Source organism: Balaenoptera acutorostrata, chromosome 2 (genome assembly GCF_949987535.1).
Source record: "Balaenoptera acutorostrata chromosome 2, mBalAcu1.1, whole genome shotgun sequence".
In the NCBI taxonomy this organism is placed as follows: Eukaryota; Metazoa; Chordata; class Mammalia; order Artiodactyla; family Balaenopteridae; genus Balaenoptera; species Balaenoptera acutorostrata.
The window spans coordinates 132,429,645-132,452,044 of record NC_080065.1 but is presented as its reverse complement, the minus strand read 5'-3'; the positions used below and the strand labels follow the sequence as shown (position 1 = coordinate 132,452,044).

General features: G+C 39.5%; 1 pseudogene; it reads right to left on the bottom strand.

Annotated features, from left to right (window-relative positions):
* Nucleotides 1-14,360: 14,360 nt before the first annotated feature.
* LOC103014068 (ferritin light chain-like) lies at nucleotides 14,361-21,585 on the bottom strand (annotated as a pseudogene).
* Between the last annotated feature and the right edge of the window lie 815 nt (nucleotides 21,586-22,400).

Below are 22,400 nucleotides of genomic sequence, written 5' to 3'. Positions count from 1 at the left end.
ATTATGGTTTTCTCAGGGTATATGCCCAGTAGTGAGATTGCTGGGTGGTATGGTAGTTCTATTTTTAGTTTTTTAAGGAACCTCCATACTGTTCTCCATAGTGGCTATATCAATTTACATTCCCACCAACAGTGCAAGAGGGTTCCCTTTTCTCCACACCCTCTCCAGCATTTATTGTTTGTAGATTTTTTGATGATGGCCGTTCTGACCGGTGTGAGATAATATCTCATTGTAGTTTTGATTTGCATTTCTCTAATGATTAGTGATGTTGAGCATTCTTTCATGTGTTTATTGGCAATCTGTATATCTTCTTTGGAGAAATGTCTATTTAGGTCTTCTGCCCATTTTTGGATTGGGTTGTTTGTTTTTTGGATATTGATCTGCATGAGCTGCTTGTAAATTTTGGAGATTAATCCTTTGTCAGTTGCTTCATTTGCAAATATTTTCTCCCATTCTGAGTGTTGTCTTTTCTTCTTGTTTATGGTTTCCTTTGCTGTGCAAAAGCTTTTAAGTTTCATTAAGTCCCATTTGTTTATTTTTGTTTTTATTTCCATTTCTCTAGGAGGTGGGTCAAAAAGGATCTTGCTGTGATTTATGTCATAGAGTGTTCTGCCTATGTTTTCCTCTAAGAGTTTTATAGTGTTTGGCCTTACATTTAGGTCTTTAATCCATTTTGAGTTTATTTATTTATTTTTATTTTTTTAAAATTTATTTATTTATTTATTTATTTTTGGCTGTGTTGGGTCTTCGTTTCTGTGCGAGGGCTTTCTCCAGTTGTGGCAAGCAGGGGCCACTCTTCATCACGGTGCGCGGGCCTCTCACTGTCGCGGCCTCTCCCGTTGCGGAGCACAGGCTCCAGACACGCAGGCTCAGTAGTTGTGGCTCACGGGCCTAGCCGCTGCGCGGCATGTGGAATCTTCCCGGCCTGGGGCAGGAACCCGTGTCCCCTGCATTGGCAGGTGGATTCCTAACCACTGCGCCCCCAGGGAAGCCCCTGAGTTTATTTTTGTGTATCGTATTAGGAAGTGTTATAATTTCATTCTTATACATGTAGCTGTCCAGTTTTCCCAGCACCACTTATTGAAGAGTTTGTCTTTTCCCCATTATATATTCTTGTCTCCTTTGTCAAAGATAAGGTGACCATAGGTGCATGGGTTTATCTCTGGGCTTTCTATCCTGTTCCATTGATCTATATTTCTGTTTTTGTGCCAGTACCATACTGTCTTGATTACTGTAGCTTTGTAGTATAGTCTGAAGTCAGGGAGCCTGAATCCTCCAGCTCCATTTTTCTTTCTCAAGACTGCTTTGGCTATTTGGGGTCTTTTGTGGTTCCATACAAATTGTAAAGTCTTTCTTTCTAGTTGTGTGAAAAATGCCATTGGTAATTTGATATGGATTGCATTGAATCTGTAGATTCCCTTGGGTAGTATAGTCATTTTAACAATATTGATTCTTCCAATCCAAGAACATGGTATATCTTTCCATCTGTTTGTGTCATCTTCAATTTCTTTCATCAGTGTCTTACGGTTTTCAGAGTACAGGTTTTTGCCTCCTTAGGTAGGTTTATTCCTAGGTATTTTATTCTTTTTGATGCAATGGTAAATGGAATTGTTTCCTTAATTTCTCTTTCTGATCTTTCGTTGTTAGTGTATAGAAATGCAACAAGTTTCTTTGTATTAATTTTGTATCCTGCAATTGACCAAATCCATTGATCAGCTCTAGTAGTTTTCTGGTAGCATCTTTAGGATTTTCCATGTATAGTATCATGTAATCTGCAAACAGTGACAGTTTTTCTTCTTCTTTTCCAATTTGGATTCCTTTTATTTCTTTTTCTTCTATGATTGCTGTGGCTAGGACTTCCAAAACTATGTTGAATATAAGTAGCAAGAGTGGGCATCCTTGTCTCGTTTTTTTTTTTTTTTTTTTTGGCTGCATTGGGTCTTTGCTGCTGTGCGTGGGCTTTCTTGCTTTCTCTAGTTGCAGCGAGCTGGGGCTACTCTTCGTTGTGATGTGCATGCTTCTCATTGCAGTGGCTTCTCTTATTGCAGAGCATGGGCTCTAGGCGTGCAGACTTCAGTAGTTGCGGCGTGTGGGCTCAGTAGTTGTGGCTCGTGGGCTCTAGAGCACAGGCTCAGTAGTTGCGCATGGGCTTAGTTGCTCCACGGCATGTGGGATCTTTGCAGACCAGGGTTTGAACCCGTGTCCCCTGCATTGACAGGTGAATTCTTTTTTTTTTTTTTTTTTTTTTTTAAGCAACTTTTTTTTTTTTTTTTTTTTTTAAGATTTCTTTATTGACTGATTGATTGCTATGTTGGGTCTTCGTTTTTGTGCTATGGCTTTCTCCAGTTGTGGCAAGTGGGGGCCACTCTTCATCGCGGTGCGCGGGCCTCTCACTATTGTGGCCTCTCTTGTTGCGGAGCACAGGCTCCAGACGCGCAGGCTCAGTAGTTGTGGCTCACGGGCCTAGTTGCTCCGCGGCATGTGGGATCTTCCCAGACCAGGGCTCGAACCCGTGTTTCCTGCATTAGCAGGCAGATTCTCAACCACTGCGCCACCAGGGAAGCCCGACAGGTGAATTCTTAACCACTGCACCATCAGGGAAAGCCCCTTGTCTTGTTCTTGATCTTAGAGGAAATGCTTTCAGCTTTTCACCATTGAGTATGATGTTAGCTGTGGGTTTGTCATATATGGCCTTTATTATGTTGAGGTATGTTCCCTCTATACCCACTTTCTGGAGAGTTTTTATAATAAATGGTGTTGAATTTTGTCAAAAGCTTTTCTGCATCTATTGAGTTGATCCTATGGTTTTTTATTCTTCAGTTTGTTGATGTGTTGTATCACACTGCATGACTTACGTATATTGAATAATCCTTGCATCCCTGGGATGAATCCCTCTTGATCATGTTGTATGATCCTTTTAATGTATTGTTGGATTTGGATTGCTAGTATTTTGTTGAAGAGTTTTGTGTCTATGTTCATCAGTAATATTGGCCTGTAATTTTCTTTTTCTGTGGTATCATTGTCTGGTTTTGGTATCAGGGTGATGGTGGCCCCATGGAATGAGTTTGGGAGTATTCCTTCCTCTGCAATTTTTTGGAATAGTTTCAGAAAGATAGGTGTTACTTCTTCTCTTAATGTTTGATAGAATTTGCCTTGTGAAGCCCTTGGGTCCTGGACTTTTTGTTTGTTGGGAATTTTTAAATCACAGTTTCAATTTCACTACTTGTGATTGGTCTATTCATATTTTCTATTCTTCCTGGTTCAGTCTTGGGAGTTGTACATTTCTAAAAATTTGTCCATTTCTTCTGGGTTGTCCATTTTATTGGAATATAGTTGCTTGTAGGAGTTTATAGATTGTAGGAGTGGACTGAACAGGAGTAAAAATTTGGGAGTCATCAGCCTGTAGATATTATGAGATTCTCAAAGAAGTGAGAGATCCTGCTGGGAGATCAAGTAAGATTACAAGTGGGAATATAGCATTGGATTTAGCGATATGGAGATTATTGGTGATCATGACAAGAGGAGGGTTTTTTTTAAATTAATTAATTTATTTTTGGCTGCATTTTGTCTTTGTTGCTGTGCATGGACTTTCTCTAGTTACGGCGAGCGGGGGCTACTCTTTGTTGCATTGAATGGGCTTCTCATTGCAGTGGCTTCTCTTGTTGCGGAGCACGGGCTCTAGGCATGCAGGCTTCAGTAGTTGTGGCACACGGGCTCAGTAGTTGTGGCTTGCAGGCTCTGGAGCACAGGCTCAGTAGTTGTGGCACACGGGCTTTATTGCTCTGAGGCATGTGGGATCTTCCCGGACCAGGGCTCAAACCCATGTCCCCTGCATTTGCAGGCAGATTCTTAACCACTGCACCACCAGGGAAGCCTGACAAGAGGAGTTTTAATGGAGTGATGTAGAAGAAAAGATGTGGTAGAAAGTTTACAATGAAAGCCTCCATCCTTTCTTTCCTCCTTGTATGTGAATATTGTTCCTCACATCAAGAGGGAGGTCTAATACTCCTCCCTTTGAATTTTTGTAACTTGTTTGACCAATAGAATTAATATTCTAGGAAGTAACAATATGCCCAGGTCTCTTCAACACTTATGTTTGGAGTGGTCCCACTTGGAACCCAGTGGCCATGGTGAGAGAAACCCAGGCCACATAGAGACGCTATGTCTAGACTTTCCAATTGATAGTCCATTTGATAGTCAGGATCAACTGCCAGCTATGTGATTGAGGCATCGTAGATGTCCAACCCAGCCAACCTGTTAGATGACTCCAGCCTTAGCCACCATCTTGAGTGCAACCATGTTGTAGGTTGGGTTCCCCAGAAAGTAGATTCTGAGACACAGAGGTTCCATTAGGGAGTGCTTTGGGGATATATGCCTGTGGAATGTATGGAAGGGAAGGGTGGGAAACAGGATTGACAAAGGGAGAAATCACGCTGTTAAGCAATTCCATCAGAACCTCAACTGACGCTTTTAGGGAATTCTGAGGATGGGATGATCCCTTGTATCTGCCCCAAGGTGGGATGAAAGTGTTGTGCTTTATATCCTCTATATTAACCAGTCCTTGGATATGGGCTACTCTGGGAAGGGTATGAGGCCTTGGGTGAGGTGACCCTCACAAACTGAGGCTTTCCCTGAAAAAGACTGACAGCTGAGGGCTGTCAGCCAGACTCCCAGCAAGTGCTGTAATAATTTGTTCATTTCTGAAGCAGGATCTGATCGACACATCCCAGGGTTCACCACATACTTCATGATAGATCCCAAAAGAGAACTTCCCAGCTTAGCCCAGTCAACCCACAGAATCATGAGAGGTGACCATAAATTGTTGTTCTAAACAATTTAGGGTTTGGGGGCGAGAATTTGTTGAGCATTCATGGATAACTAGACAAGAAAGTGGAACACGGACTGAGCTTTGGAGAAGCTCAATGTTAAGAGGGCAGAGAGAAGAAGAGGAGCCAGTAGAAAGACAGAAAAGGAGTTACCAGTAAAGCAGGGGATAAAGCAATCTGTTGTGGCAGACTTGGCCCTGTAGACCTTCATTCCGTCCCTCCTCCCCTTCTTCTTGAGTCTGTGTGGCAGTGGGATTGACCACTGCGAGCTGCTTTTTCCAAGATTCTGATGTTAGTTGGTTTCCAGCTGGGATTAGTTTATGAAGGACACTGATGGAAAATTGGAGGGAGGGAGAAAAGGAGAAACCAGGGTTTCCTCTCCTTCTCTGTGGTGGTGTCTCTTATTGTGGCCGTACCTCTGTTCCGGCTCCGGCTTCTGCTAGACAAACTCTTCATGCCGCTAGCTTCTGCTGGGTCCCTCAAGCCCATGGGCACCTCCTCTCCTCTCTGTTCCTCAAGCCAAGGTTGATACTGTGTTTCTGCTGTTGCCCATCTCTGGTTTTCTCACTTTCCCCTTTTCAGCTCTTTTGTCACCTGTGTGATCAAGGCTCTGAATTAAATTCCCTCTTGTCAAATGCTAAGAATAATTTTTGTTTTCTTGATTAGATCCTGACTTGATTTGATCCTGAAAGCCAAGTGAAGAAAGTGTGTCAAAAAGAAAGGAGTGATTAATTATACTAAATTCTGCTGAGAGGTCAAGTAAGATGAGGGCTGAGGATTGATTATTAGATTGAACAGAATGGAGGGAGGTCAGTGGTGACATGACCAGAGTGGTTTCAATAGCGTGTTGGGCAAGAAAAAGGTCAGTTAGGTTAAATCAGGGACCACCTCTGCAGCCATGGTAGGGCCAGTCCCCCAGAGAATTGACACAGGGAAGACATAGAATCATTGTGGGGAAATAGCCACAGTATCCACTCTCACTCTCACTGAGAACGATGCAGAAGATTAAGGCCACAAGAGGGAATTCATCAATGTGGAAAGAGCCCACGATCAAAGTCAGAACCTTCCAGTGAATAAACTACAGGACTTAAGTTCGTGGCAGAAATACGTGCCAAAGCAAGAAGATAAAGTAACATAAGGAAAATTCAGAAACTCTGGTTAAAGCAACAGAAAAATTCAGAATGCCTTCGGGGAACAGTGACTTTCTGCTTTCCAAGACATATTTTTGGAATTGGACAAACCAATTAACAGTGTATTGTGGGTGAATTTATTGCAGGAAGTTAGTATATGCTGATAAAATTTGTTTATCTGCAATAAACTTCAGAATACAACATTTTTGAGTAGTGATTCCATTTGAGGGACGCTAATCCAAAGAAATAATCCTAAAAAAGGAAAATGTTTTGGCATAAAGATGAATACTGAACTAATATTTATTAGAATAGAAAAGTTGGAAACATTATTAGTTTAGGAATCTGGGAATATGTAGATAAATTATAGGGCATCCACTCACAAGACTCTTATGAAAACCATTAAAAGTTATGGTTCTATACATCAAAAAATACAGTTCATCTTTTAAAATGAAGGATGCAGCATTTATATGCAGAGCATAATTATAACTAAGTGGAGGTATGCCAAAGTTTAGGTACCAGTGTGAAGGTGGTGAGACCCTGGGTAATCTTTCTACTTTTCTCTGTTTTATTCATTGATAATGTATAATTTTTTAATAGTAGAAAAAATAAATTCTTTAAAAGGAAAAAAATTCCAGGTGATAGGAGACAGATTATTTCCTATTGGAGAAATTCTGTATTTATAAGGAGGCACAATACAGATGGCATCTTTTAAGATAGGCTATATTTTAACTAATCAAAGTCTTAATCTGAGTTCCAATTTCTTTGGTTGCTTGTGATTAGCAAAATATTTAACTTGTGTCAAAGCTGCCTCCCTCGCAATCTTTCTTATCCTATTACTGAAGTTTTTAATGTCATATCATGATGCTTGAACTGACAAAATTGCTTATATGTGAATGTCATAGCCAACTGCTGCAAGTTTCTGGGATCCTAATTATATAGATGAAAGCTTGTGTTGCATGCAAATGGATTGAAAACCTTCACAGAGAGAGGAATAAGAAAAAAAAATATGCTGTAATAAAAATATCTTTAACACAGTCTTTAAGAGAAAAAAAATGGGGGACTGAGTCTGAGACAAAATTATGCCGTTCAAATACATTACGAGTTCTCAGTCTCAGGTCTGAAAGATTCTGTCCACAAATCTCCGCATCCAGAACCAACACCCTTTTCAAACCACTCCGTTATTTCAAAACCTAAATGGATAGCTTACATGTTATGCTTTCTTTGTATTGTTGGAGAGTACATGCTAACAAAAGATAAGGGAGCTCTCAGATAGTAAGCTCAGAAGAATGTCAATGTCAACCAGTATAGTACTTCCAATAAACCCCAAGAACAAAGAAATATTTGGGATTCCGTTGGAAATGAGGAAAATCTGACAGTTCTTTTTGCTTCTTCTTAAGGTTAACCAAGAAGCATCAACCAACATTATCTGCTTGGCTTTGATCATAGCAACAAAACATTCCAGATATCTTATGCAGACAAAGAGTAGAGGTCTAAATTTCAATTCCCCTTACATTCCTCAAATTATTCTAAAAGATGAATAAACGGTGGATATGTTGTTTTGGTAACCCAAGAGGTTCCAATCAGGTATATGAATGTTTTCTCCAAAATTTAGCATTCTTCCTTCCCTCAGGTCAGACATTATATTTTTCCCTACTCACAATAATTCAGATTCCTCTTCACCCACCTATAGATTAATGACAAGCCTAATTCATTCAAGTTTTAACAGCACCTTGGGTCAAAAACAGGGTATAGTATTGGGCAATGGGTATAGCGTAGTTTTAAAAGCGTAAGCCTGTGGGTCAACATTCCTGATTCAAATCCTGCCTTTACCACTTACTAGCTGAGTGACTTCATTCCTGTAAAAGGGTAACATTAGTACCTTCCTTCAGGGGGTACTGTGGGACTCAATGAATTAATACATATGAAGCACTTAGAGCGGTGCCTGGTACATTGTGTGTACTTCATAAAGTGTTAGCTGTAATTACAATCAGCAACCTTTGTGTCCGGCTCCAGGAAATTCCTTGGAGATGATTATACCCACCCTTCAAGATAATGTGGTAGGACTGATAATTAATCTCTCTAGCTCATTTAAGTGAACATCTGGTAAAGTTTTCATTCCAAACAATATCAATCGGAATGACTCGGCCAGACCATGATTAAATAAGGCAAATATTCTCTAATTCTACTGTATTGCTGACCAAAAATGTTTTCCCCCTCTGCTTGGAGCCAGAGACAATATTAAGGCTCGGTGGTAATTCATTTCATTTCACAGACAAGGGAGTGGTTAAGCTAAATACAAAGATTCCAACTACAAATATCTGGAGAAATATTTTTTTAAGAGCAGACTCTTACAAACCATTCTTATTCTCTGGGAATGTAACCACCAAATCTTGGTTATTTAGGGTGATAATTTCTCTCTTATAGAGAAAAAAGGTAGAGGCAATATAACTGATTGACAAATGGCAGTCTTCATCAAAGTTGCATGCCGCTCTGTAAAATGTAACACCTCCTTGTCTACAAAACCTTGATGATCCCAGGGATTCCAAAAATAGCAAAGGACTCCATACTCCATAAGAATAATAGAGATGAGGAGATCTTTGAGGTTATCTTTTGTTTAGACAGGGGATAATTTAAGAGTGAAGCAGAAAGCTGATTTATTTAAGGCCATGTGGCAAGTTTAGGACAAATCTGGGACTAGGATTAGGTCACCTAACTCCTAAGGCAGTGCTTTTCACATCTTTCCCATGTTTCCCCAAACTCCACTGCCTGCAATTATGGATAAGAGGGTCTTGGCACCTTAACTTCCAGAGAGATATCAGCGTAGATTTCCTCCTTCTGTTGTCTTTTTTGCAAGTTGAAACCAAAATTCTTTTCCATCCTGACCACCTGGACTCCATATGTAGCTTTTTGGCTCTTTTTTTTTTTTGAATTTTATTGAAGCATAGTTGATTTAATATTGTATTAATTTCTACTGTGCATTTTGGCTCTTTAAGTTGTGGATGTGCCCAACAAATTCCAGTAAGTGATCAACATACATTGTACCTGGGAAGGTTCTAACTGTCTATTATTGAAGATGCAAAATGGACCATGTCCTGGGCTAAATACTTCATAGGGATGACTTGATTTACTGCTCACAAGAATCCTATGATCTAGTTAATATTATTAACACTCTTTTGACAGATGAGAAGACTGAGACTTAGAGAAGTTAAGTCAATTGCCTAAAGTCACACAAGTATGAAATATCAGAGTCTAGTCAGACACTTTGATAATCTTACCCCCAAACCTGTGGGTAAGTGTTTTTCTATTTTGGGACTGTCACTACCATCCATAGATCTATCACTGTCCGAATGTTCTATTTCTTGCTTTAAAGTTCACATGAACGTGCTCTAGATTTGTTGGCCTGGTGCTGTTTTTTCCAGTATTTTATTTCACTTATTTCATAAAAACAGATACAATAGTTAGGGCCTGGCATTGTTTTAAGCAATCTATATATATCGCACATATATTTCATCTTTATCACAACCCAATGAGTTTGGTAAAATTAGTAATTAGTATCCTCATTTTTTAGGCAAGGAAACTCAGGCATGTGTGTAACTTGCCCAAGGTCACACTGCTAGTTAATGACAGATTCTACCATGAAATTTGCATCATTTAATTTTATACTTTTTTCTCTTCCTTTCTTTATTTTTGATTAAGAGCATATTTTCAAAAGAAAACATAAAGGAGAAAGGTTTTGCTAGAATGAAGACTGGGTCGTCCCAGATTTCTCCTCAACTCCTATTCCATGGTAATCTTTGGGGTATATACCAAGGATCAGAATCTGAAAATCACTGCTTTAGAATGTGCTTAAATAATTTTTTTAAAGTAATTTTTTCTTCCTCAGTTATTTCATATAATTGTTACCTGTTCTTAAACCAAAAGAATTGTGTTGCCAAAGATAATAACTTGCAGATGATTATTAGACAACCATTTAAAAAGTGATAATTGTAAGGGCTATGTAATAACATAGCACAATGACTAAAGTGTAATAGTAAGTGGAAAAGAGGAACACAGAACTGCATGCATTCTATGATGATAGCTGTATAAGAATCTATGTGTCTATATACCTTTGAGTGGCTTTGGTAGAGCAGTGGAATTATGGGTGATTTTTTTCTTTTTAAAATTTTATCTGAAGCTATTCTATTATCTAAATGAAAAACAACCACAACAAAATACCAAAATAAAGAAATATTCCTGAGAAATGACCTGTTCTTAACCTAAAGGAAAGACTTAGTTGTAGGTGAACCATCAGGATAGTGATTCTTCTCCAGATTATGTTTTTGGGATTTGTGTCTCATAATGGTCTTCTAGCATTTGGTAGATTATGTTAAAGACATTGCTCTGGAAAGTTAGCCAAGAGCCTGATAAATTGAATTATGCCCATCCTCTTTAAGTATAATGTAGCCATTAAACATACTATTTATGGTATGTTATGATATAGGAGCATGTTCACTTACTTAAAAAGCAATATAATGTAGTATGCAAATAGAGTATGACAGTTATAATACAAAGGCAATACAAAGGAATAATGCAGAAAAGAAATACATCAGAATATTAAGGTTGTTTGAATTGGAAAGAAGACAGTTGGATCGTTTTTCTTCTCTTCTTTTATTTTTCTATATTTTCCAAATATTTTGTAATAAACACAGATTATATTATAATGTAAAGCTGTGAACTGCAGTTTTAAGTTGAATTAAGAACCTGAAGTCAAAAGTGGGGGAAGTCAGCATCTTATTTGAGGATTCTGAGAGTAGCAGAAACTGTCCAGAGTTCCATTTCCCATCTCTCTCCCTCCATGAGGGATGAGAGACCAGAGGGAATGGAAGATCTTTGAGGCCAAATGTAACCCTCAGCTTTCTCAAAACCACAGGGGTAGCTGATGTTTCAGTCCCTGAGGTCTTGGACAAAAGTCAGTCTTCAAAAGAGCATGCACCTCGTGAAATGTTAAGACTATAGCCGTCCCTCTTCTCATGGAAGCCGTTTGTTTTTGTTTTTAAACACAGCTCGACTTCAAAGATATTACAGAAATTAGAAAAAGGAAACGTTATATGGATTGCATTTTCCGTTTGAGACCGATAGAAACGATTCTATTTAGGAATTACCTGCAGCATCGCAGAAACTCCCAAACCTGGCTGGTTATCAAAACAACCTGGGAGGCTTTTAAAAATAATAAGTGATTGGGTTCACAGGAGACTGTGACTCAGTAGACAAGGGATGGGTGTCCTCTCTGGTTTGTTTAAGCAAAGACCTCTAACTAGGCCAAAAAAAATACCATCTTTGTGTGACCAACCTCATTTTGATTTTCTCAGGCATGTTCTGATTTTAGAACTGAACATCTTGCATCCCAGGAAAGTCCTCAATGCTGGGCAAATAGGGCCAGTTGGTCATCCTAAATCATCTTCGCAGACTCCTAACCAGGACATACACTTGACTCACTTTTAGTTATGGTGCAAACACAGAGAAATGAAGAACAGAAAGAATGGAGTGAAATCTTTGAAATGCACAAGTCGTCTTTCTTTGACCATTGAAGCCATCAAAGTGATCACATTAGAAAAAAGAAAAACCTTTTAGTTTTTTTAATCTTCTAACTTCCTGAACGTTTCTCCTTTCCAATGGACGTTTTAAGAGAATACAATAGGGAATCTTAGCTGTTATGACTCCATTTAAAAATGCCTCTTAGGAATAAGCCAAAAGAATGACAATTTTATCCAAAATATAGGTCTAATCCTTAGCCGTCATGGGTAAACATTGCCTTTATTTTTGTTTCCTTTTTTTTTTTTAATTTAATATTCCAATGGTAAGATAATGAACTCAAACATTAACGAAAGTGCTTTCTTTCAAAGTTTGGTCTGGAATTAAAGTGTTTGGGTCACTTGTTCCCTCTGTTGAAGTTGGAATGGGTAGCATAGAAATTCTTGCGCTGTGTTACCCTCTTCAGCCTTTGTTCAATAACAATACAGTTGGAGGTGTGGAATAAGAACTTGAACATCAACAATGGGAGGAGTGCTGTGTGTTATTATTAGAGATTTATTCTATTATGGGGAACACACGTTGAACCCTGAGAAACTACACAACTTTAAGCAAGCCTCTTATACATGTAGTGAAGAGTGACTTTTGCCCTTTCTGTACCAAATCATAGTGTGGAGGCAAAAACTGACCAGTTATTTTTCAATCATTGTCCCAAATAAAGACATACAACTTTCCCCAGGAAAAACAAATCACTCTTATTTTTACCTTTCTCAACTCTGTGTTAAGGAGAAAGAAATTACATGGAAGTTCTAAAAGATATGATTTCCTAACAAGTCCTTTTGACATTCATCCCCAAGTGCAAAATCTTGGAGAAAACTGGCTTATAGAATTTTAATAGCTTTGGCTATGCTTTCCAAGTGTCTTATTTACTTTAACAATAGGCTTCCTAACCAGGTTCACAGAGCAAGAAGTCTATGGCTCAGTCAGTCTGTCATCTAGCTGGGACCAAGGAAAATCTGAGGGATGGCAATGCTGTGGAGAAGCTGAGGTGACCAGTCTGCAGTGTGTAGTGGCTTAGCCTACCAGCTCTGGAAGCAAAGTGATTGTGTTCAAATCCAGGCTTTCCCTCTTACTGGCTCTGCAGCCACAGGCAAGATATTTTAACTTTAAGCCTCAGTCCCCATCTGTAAAATGGAGTAAAAATGCTGACCCCAGAGAGTTTTTTTGTGGCTTGAATGAAATAAGCAAAGCATCTAGCACACTGTGGGAAGTGAGGTGTGCGCTCAGTAAGTGCTGGTGGCTGATGGAATTCTCTCCCCTTCATTCTTTATGTTCCAACCACGTGGGATAGATTAGTTCCCCCAATGAACTACATGTTCAATTTCAACCGTAGACCTTCACTGATGCCCTTGCACCTACAAAAAGCTCCCTAGCCCTTCACCTTACTAAATCTTATCATCCTTTCCAGCCTCGGTTTTGGGGAAGCCTTCCCCACTCACCTAAACTTTAGGCTGATCATAACATCTTCCTGAACTTTCCCTTTATTTGTCAGGACTGGCACAGAATAAAACTTAACCAATGATAATTATTTACTAATATCATTCTTATTTAGAAACTTTTTATCATAAATCAAATAAATGGGGTAAAATCCAGCTTTACAAAATAATGGATTCTCCCACCTCTGTTGCACGTTAACCAGATTACAGCAAAAGGTATCACGTAGCATTTGCCAAACTCCAGTCATTCTTACACTAATATCATGTTCTTGCCATATCTCTACAATATCCGTACTATTTGCCTAGAATTTTCTTTACATTGGTTCACTTTTTGTTTACATTGATTTGTTCTGAGGAAATATTAAATCACAACCCTTAATGAGAAACCGGTCTTTGGGAACTACTCATCTATTCCATCTCTCTCCTTTTCCATGTCAGGAGACTGGGGCCTGGAGAAGGGCAGGAACTTCCCTACAGTCTTTTACCAAGTACGTGTCAATGGCTTATCAATGGAGATAATTCAGGTTTCCTACTTCTTAGCCTGCATCTTCTAGAGTATTCCATGTTGCCTCACGTGAGTTTCATTCCGGACAGGTCCTGTTTTAGTTTGATTGACACATTTGTAAGGGACTGACAGAATAATCCATACTTGTTTTGATAACTTACAAAGCTAACTAAGGAACACACTGGTGGTAGTTGTTACTAACATAAAACAATGCCCTATTCCAAAGGAGTAATTTATGTTTCGTGACTGACCGGTGACTTCCTTTCCTATCTCTTAAGATCCACTCCAGTAGCTTCTACCTACTTTACCAACAAGTAAAAACAAAAAAGTTAATTAGAACAGACTTCATTATTGCAATAACAGTATTGTAATGGAAAAGCTGCTGCTTCTTTATAGTTTTATTGAGATTAATTCACATTTCATATAATTAAAGTGTACTATTCAATGTTTTTAGTTTAGTCACAGGGTTGTGCAACCATCACCACAATATAATTATAAAACAATTTTTCCCCCTAAAAGAAATCAGTATCCACTACCAGACCATCCCCATCACCCCTCCTTCCCCATCCCCAGTAATCACTCATCTACCTAACCTACTCTGTCTGTATGGATTTGCCTATCCTGGACTTTTCATATAAATGGAATCATACAATATATGGTCTTTTGCGACTGTCTTCTTTCACTTAGCATAATGTTTTCAAGGTTAATCATGTTGCATGTATCAGTACTCCATTTCTTTTTTCTATTTTTTTGCTGCAAAAAGCTTTATTGTTTCCGTTTGGTCCACGTCTTGAGAGAGGGCTCCAGAGTGGTTAAAAAGCTGCCTAGTGGCTGGAGAGAGAGGCTTTGGGCAGAAGCCCTGACACCAGAGGGGCTCTTCAAAGGCCGGTGGACTTCAGAGGTTCCTAGTCATTCTTGAGGTGAGCCTTTGGAAGAGATACTCGCCCAGCCCAGCCTGAGGACCAGCCAGCTTGCAGAGGTTGGTCAGGTGGTCGCCATCTTCTTGATGAGTTTCACCTGCTCCTCCAGGAAGCAGCTCTCCAGGAAGTCACAGAGCTGGGGGTCTGCGTGGGCAGAGTGCAGGGCATGCAGATCCAAAAGGACCTGGTTCAGGCTCTTCTCCATGACAATGGCGGCTTCCCTAGCATCCTGGGTTTTGCCCCACTCATCTTGAGATGGTTTCTGCACGTCCTGGAAGAGGGCACTGTCGTGGCGCTGGGTTTGCATTTTCAAAAGACGCTGGGTGCCCTCGTGCTTCTCCTCAGCCATTTCAAGGAAAAAGTGGCCCATGCCCTCCAAAGCCACATCGTCGTGGTCAAAATCGGAGCCCAGAGAGAGGGAGGTGTAGGAGGCCCGCAGATGCATGTTGACCAGGCGATTGATGGCGGCCTCCACCTGGGTGGGATAATTCTGACGAACCTGGGAGCTCACGCTTAATCGGTAATAAGGAACTAAGCTCAAAAAATGGTGCTGGCTGGGCCTGGAGGCCGAGGATAGCTGAGTGGCTGATTCCGAAGTTTGCGACTGGAAAAAAGGTTGGAGGGTAGTTGGAGGGGGGAAGCACGGGGCGACCCTGGATCTGTTCTGTCCAAACACTGTTGAAGCAAGAGACAAACCTGGGGGGACTGCCTAGCACACAGTGATCCGTTTCTTTTTATAGCTGAATAATATTCCATTGTATGAATGTATACTCATTAGTTGATGGACATTTCGGTTTCCCACTTTATGGTTATTATGAATAACACTGCTAGAAATATTCAGGTAAAGGTTTTTGTGTGGATGTATGTTTTTCTATCTCCTAGGTGTGGAATCACTGTGTTACATGGTAATTCTATGTAAAGCTGCTGTTTTGCCTTCCCTGAATCCTTGACTCTTCCTTTTAGTAACAGTCCTTCCCACCTCCCATTTTGCTGTATAATTTCTCCCACTTTGGCTACTGTCAGTCAACTCATCAGGATTGAGCCACCTCCCTCTGCCAAGAGGTGAGCATGTGATCCAAGTCCTGTCAATCAGATGCCCTTTCCCTGGAATTTGATTCTTTGGCAGAGGGCCAGTGAGGCTGAAAGGAGGAGGAAATCGTTCATCACTTTCTACCATCTATACCTCAGAGCTGTGCTTAGTCTTCAACTTTTTCTTCAAGTATTGAGTTATACCGAATCCTTCCAACAAATTCCTTCATTTTTTTTTTCCTTAAGCAGGTCAAAGGTAGCTTTGTTGCTTGCATCCACCTTTAGCCACATCTTTGGATAAATAAAAATACATTCCTATTTCTTACCCTAAACTAGTCTTTCTGTTCATGCTGGAAGTTAGTCAACTCAAATCTTCCCCCCCCCCCACCCCACCCCAGTCCATTGTCCAAAAGGGAAAGGAAAAACACTCTCCATTATATGCCCTAATCCCCCAAATGAGGAATTCAAACAAGTCCCTGTATTCACCCTGTGTCCCAAAGACAAAGATGCTTATGCCAGCGCTACGGACAATGGTTTCTTCTTTCTTGGTCAGGTTATATTCTGAGGCTTTCACAGCAGGCTGGTCCCTGCTCTTTCATGTATATAAGGAGGATGCAGTCAAAACAAATTAAAAGCTTGGATGCCTTCATCCTGTATTAAACCACAGACCCACAGCAGGGTTCTTCAGATCCAGAGATTAGGTCCGGAACTCTTCTTTCCTTCTGTGAAAGACAAAAATGCACAGGACAATGAAAGAGATGATTTTATTTAGGCTATTGCAATATGGAAAATGTTCATTAATGAGGAGCATCTCAAAGGAAAGGACAGAGACCTGTGGTTTATAGAGGGAAGTAGACAAGGAATCATGAGGCAGAGTGGAGGAGGGTTTTAAATAAGTCATATGGGAAGGGTGGTCCTTGGTGGTTAGCTCTCCCCTGAAACAGTAAAGCTTGAGGAACAATTAGATGAAGTTCAATGTTGTCCTTTCCTTCCCCCTTCCTTCCATCCCCCCTTCCTTCTTTCTTTCCTTTCCCCCTTCCTTCCATCCCTCTTTCCTTCCTTCCTTCCATCCCTCTTTCCTTCCTTCCTTCCCTCCATCCTTCCATCCCCCTTCCCCTCTCCCTTCCTTCCTCCCTCTCCTCCCTCCCTCCTTCCTTCCTTCCCCCCTTCCTCCTATCCCTCTTTCCTTCCTTCCCTCCCTCCCTCCTTCCTTCCTTCCCTCCTTCCTTCCTTGCTTCCTCCCCTCCATCCTTCCATCCCCCCTTCCCCTCTCTCTTCCTTCCTCCCTCTCCTCCCTCCTTCCTTCCTTCCTTCTCTCCTTCCTTCCATCCCCCCTTCCTCCCTCCCTCCTTTCCTTCCTTCTTTCTTCCTTCCATATTTTTTTTCATTCAGGAAATATATACATATTGAATATCTACATTTATGCTGGGGCTAGGGCTCTGGGCTGAAGGTAGAGTATCCTGCTGTCAGGTCCTTGTGAAAGGAAACAGAGCTTAGTAGGTGTCCCTGCATAGGCTGAGGGAACACTGGGTTTTGAGGCACACTCTTTTCCTCTTACTGCCTCTTTCTTATCATTCCCCTTCCCATGTCACCTCTCCTCTCTTGGTTTCTGTGTCTTGGATCAAGATACCCCTTTGTCTGGATAGCACGTCTACATTTTTGTATTAACTCCCAAGTCAATCTAAATACCAAGGAATTTTTCTAGATTTCAAATGAAGTCCATGAGATAGCTTTAATGGGTCCTACCAAGCACCATGGAATTCTTTAACAGAGATGATCTACTTTTTCTTAGTTTTATGTAAAGTGGTATCTAAAAGCAGCTTCAGGATAGCCTGCAGTCCCCTCTTCCAACAGATTGCCTCTCCTAAATGCCTCACATAAAAATTCTAATAGGTTCTCAGAGCTGAATGAATCTCTCCTTCCCTTATATTCTTTAACAATCTGCCTTATTGAAATCATTTATGAATGTCTGCTCTGGTAGTTTGTAAGTCATTTTTTATTCATATGTCTAGCTTCTAAAATGCTTTTTACACCTATCAGTTGTAAATCTTCCTGGGTTTGAGGAACAAGTGTGAAATGTTCTTAGTATAGGAAAAAAAACCCAAAAAACAACTGTACTTAAGTGGAAAACTATACATTGTCTATAGCATATCCTTCCAGTGTTATCTTATTCTGATTCCATGGGAGTTACAATTTTGTAAGCTGTAAATAACTGATAGCAAGGTAAAATAATTCTTGTCTAAAGACATGCAAATTCTATCCAGTTGAGGAAGTCTAGCTGACTTCCGGCTCTCATTGTGGAAGAGTCCTCTTTCACCTCTATTTCACGTTCATTTCAATATTCCTGATCTATAAATGTGTCTTTTTTTTACTGGCACTTTGAACACATACCTAGTTTTCTCATTAACGAGTTAATAAAATCTTTGACACGTGTTCATATTTATATCTATATGAGAGTCATAATTTAACCTTTTTTTGAAAATTATACTTTACCAAGATTGAATTGCATTAAATTGCTCAGATCATCAAGGTTCACTGAGGAAATGGGTTCAGGGGAAATAAAGTGTAGTAGTGAAGAATACAGGACTTGCAGTTGGACTCCCTGCGTTTAAGATCTACCCAGATCTACCACTTTTTTTTTTCCTAAGCTCTCTGACCTTAGGCATGCTACTTAGCCTCTCAGTGCCTCAGCAGAGATAATAGAACATATTTTATAGGATTATTGTGAGGACTACGTGAGCTCCTCAAACAATGTGTGGCATATAGTAAGGGCTCAATAAATACCAGCTATTGATATTATTATTTAATAAGGAAACATGTAAGTAAATTCTGGGTCCCAGTAAATCTTAGCAGGTTAAAGACAGAAAGCAAAATTTTTCCGGTCACATATCTCAAGTATTCACGTCACAGTTCCATGTATAGGAGGACAAGTTGAGGTGACCGAAAGAGGTAGAATCAAACTCAGATCAAACTTTGAGCTATTATTCTGCAATCTTGTCACACTTTGCAAATAAAGCATTAAAATGTTAGCCCTGGGATTTTCAAAACAAAGCCTCTTAGTTGACAGACAATGGGCCCTTCCTGTTTCTCTCTTTTAGACCACCTCCCACACCCTCACTCTCCCAGGATTTCTTAGGAATCTCTCCTCTGACTCAAAATAGAAAATGGGCTGAGGCACAATTATCAGGGTTATGTTGGTCTCAGGAGACCCATTTTCAAGGTACCAATTTAGAAACCCTTTCTAGCCAATTCCTGCTAATGTATTTTCTGAGACATTTTTGGGTCCTCCATGACCTTACATTTTACTGTCTCTCTTTTTGGCTAGTTGATAAAAAAGCTCCTTCCTAAGTATCTCTGATTGGGAGTCAGGAAGACAAAGACAAAAAGAAGGTAAAGAACCCAGAAACAGTAGGGTAGGGAAGGGAAGTGTCAGACTGAACTGGAAAGCCAGCTTGGGAGAAGCAGCCTTTATCTGCACACACATGGCAATTTGTGAACTACACTCGGGAGGAAGAAATTATATCTCAGGGAACCAAACACAGTGCTTGCGTTGGTTTTTTTTTTAGGAGGAAAGTTTGTTTGTTTTTTGTTTTTAAGCTGCTTTTGTTTTATCTGAATCAGAACAAATTTTTTTAAAAATTTTGATACATAGTTTTGGTTTGAATTGTCTGGTTTTCTGCTATGTGCTCATCTGCATTGGTAAAAGATGAAAGCCACATCTATTTTTTTCTTAAAGTGTCAAGTTTCTTAATTATGAATTCATGAACCCTTAAGAGGTCAAGATAGGTGACTATTTGAAGTATATATATTTTAATAAATTCTTCTGGGGGCCTTACTTTTATTAGCTACTTAAAAGGGCTGAAGATTAACCCAAATTTAAGACTCACTGCTTTAGACGATTTTAAAAGATTGGAATCATTTTATCATTTCTTCCAGTCAGTAGGCAATAGGGACATGCACATGAAGAAGAGATTTTTTTTTGCATCATAATTACATTTATTGTTGTACAAAACTGTATCACCATAAACTAGTGTCCATTAAGTATTATAAATTGCTATTTTTATTAACATCTTCATTGGAGTATAATTGCTTTACAGTGGTGTGTTAGTGTCTGCTGTATAACAAAGTGAATCAGCTATACGTATACATATATCCCCATATCTCCTCCCTCTTGCGTGTCCATCCAAAGAAGAGATTTTGACTCAGCCTTTGTTCCATCTCCTCCAATGCCAGAACTTGGCGTGAGTGAAATTCAGGGAGGGAAAGAGTGACTGCAAGAAGCCACAGAGCGTGTGATCACTGCAATTTCACAGACTAACAAGAGACCACTTTTCAAAATTCTTGTTTATTCTGTGCCACAAAAAAAATAAAGCGAAATGGGTTCATCTTTCCTTTGGAGAAGTAAGCCTTCAAGGTCAACTGGTTAAGTGATGTGGACCAATTTCATTCCAGTGTTAGATAATGTTCTGATTATTTAGAATGTTTGGAGGGGTTTGTTCTCTGATGAGACTGAAAAATCACCACATTAAGGCTATCAATGATTCATCGCAAAGGTCCAGGGGTGGGGGGAACTACTCCCTGCCCTCAGTACAGCATAAAGGGTTGAATTCATTCTCCCAGCTTTCAACCTGCTTCTGAAATGTTCTGAACTGGATAAAGCAGAGGGGCATAGGGGGAGGGGAGAGTCCATTGATTGTTCAGCTTGCTTCCTCAGTAGGCAGCACGGCCATATTTAAAAACTTTTTAATCATGTATTTAGCAAGACTTAAAAAAAGGTTGTTGCTTTTGACCAACGAATTTCATATTTAGGAATTGTTTACCTCTGAACAACCCCATAGCATCTCTAGAAGTAGACCCTGACCATCATTAGTTTAAAAAAGTTCTCCACGTGATTCTAATGTGAAGCCAACTGAGAATCATCAGAGTCAAAAATCTGGATTTGTTAACACCATTTTACGATAAATCACTTCAGACTCAAAGCCTGCTTGCTTATCTGTAAAGTGGGGACATGCAACAAATATTATATTAGACTTCAATGAATACGGAAAAAGGAAAAAAAGAAGGGCACACTCTTAGAATTAAATGTTAATCCTTTTCCATCCTACAATAGACACTCTCCCCCCCACAAAGAATTATAAACATGACAAATGCCTCATTGCCATATTCAAATGTAATGAATTTAAAATAACTGGGTTTTTTAAGGTGATTAATTCTGACCAAGCACTTTTTCCCCCTTTGCTGAGTGAATAACAATAACTAATTTACAGTAAGCAGGTGATTCACATTCTACTCACACTCAAGAGATTTCCTGGCTAGAACCAGTGTGGAAGATCAAGCTATCTTGGCTGGCTGCCTATTCATCCATGGGATTATTCTTTACAACAGACCCAGCCACAGCAAGAGGAATTTATGCCCAGCTGAGACAATTGTCCTTATCACCATGCATCTTCTGGGAACTTTCCCCAATCTCTGCCACATGTCCTTTGCCTCCTTTTGTAATAATACCAGCAACCATTTTTGAGTGACTTCTCTGTGCCAGTCAATTTGTGCTAATTATTTTACATATAGTATTGCATTTAACCCTCACAACAGCTTTGTGAATGAAGTATATTATCTCCATTTCACAGATGAGGAAATAGGCTTAGAGAGGTTAAAAACCTGCCCATGGGCACAGAGCTAATATTTAACACCTGGATTTGAATTCAAGTCTCTCTGGCTCTTAACCACTACACTGAATTCCTGCTTGGCCTTCCCAGATTCTGCCCTTTGTTCTAGCTCAAATCAGAGAACAAATAAGGTTTCCATCTCAGAACACTGCTACTTTGTGTTTTTATTAGGCTAATAACTAACATTTTTGAGGGCTTAGCAGGCACCGGATACTCTATATTTCTTATTCTTTCCTTTGAGCCACCTCTTCTAGATTATCTACATGTATTTTTAAATTTTTAAACTAATGGATTTTTTTACACATTGACAATTATGTATATGTTCTTACATACATGTATCATGTCTACTCACTTTAGTTCTCACTCTCTGCTCCTCCCCCTCGGCTCATAGGAAACTATTTACAGCTCCAAATACCAGCCACACTATCTCTTGCTTCTGGGCTTTTGCATACAGTCTTCTTCTGCGAGGTGTTCCTTCAAGTTCATTTTCCTTCGCCTTACTCATGCTTTAGAACTCGGTTTCCCACACCTTCCAAAGATGGCTTTACGTGGCCCGCATCTGAGCTGATCTATTTGGTAGCACTTACACTGTGTTTACATATTGTTTATTCAAACTTTGTCTCCCCCGTGATGTTGGGAGCCCCTATACCACAATGACTGATGCATCAGCTGTTCATAGCAAAGTGCCCACATATGGTAGACCCTTGGAAAAAAAAATTTTTTTTTTTAGAAGTTACATTTTTATTTTTATTTATTTTATTTTACTTTTTATTTTTTTATTTAGAAATATGTACTTTTTAAAACACATTCAATAATATCAATAAATATGCGGATGCACAGGCCAGCTGCCCATGGATGTGTTGTTTGGCCTGTACACTGTTTTACAAAATACAGAATTAGCTGCCAACATTAAAAATATATATAATAATTCAAATTTTCACAGATTTCTCATCAATGTTCTAGTTTTCTCAACTCCTCCCTCATCATTTTTCTTCCTAGTGAAGACCAAACATACCAAGTACTTTTTTACAGTGTTGCTTGGTTGTTTTTTTGTTTTTTTGTTTTTTTTCACACACACACACACACACACACACACACACACACACACACACACACACACTGTATTTTATTTTGACAAGAGATAAATAAACTTGACACCAAGCATTGTAAATGGATGACCACAACAAAAGCAACAATGATTGCAATTACCAAACACGAAACACACTCATACTATGCCATACTATTGACATTCAGTCCAGTAATCCTCCACTGTAACAGCGCCTTTACTCTGCAGTGAAAATTGATTTGTATATTTTTTAC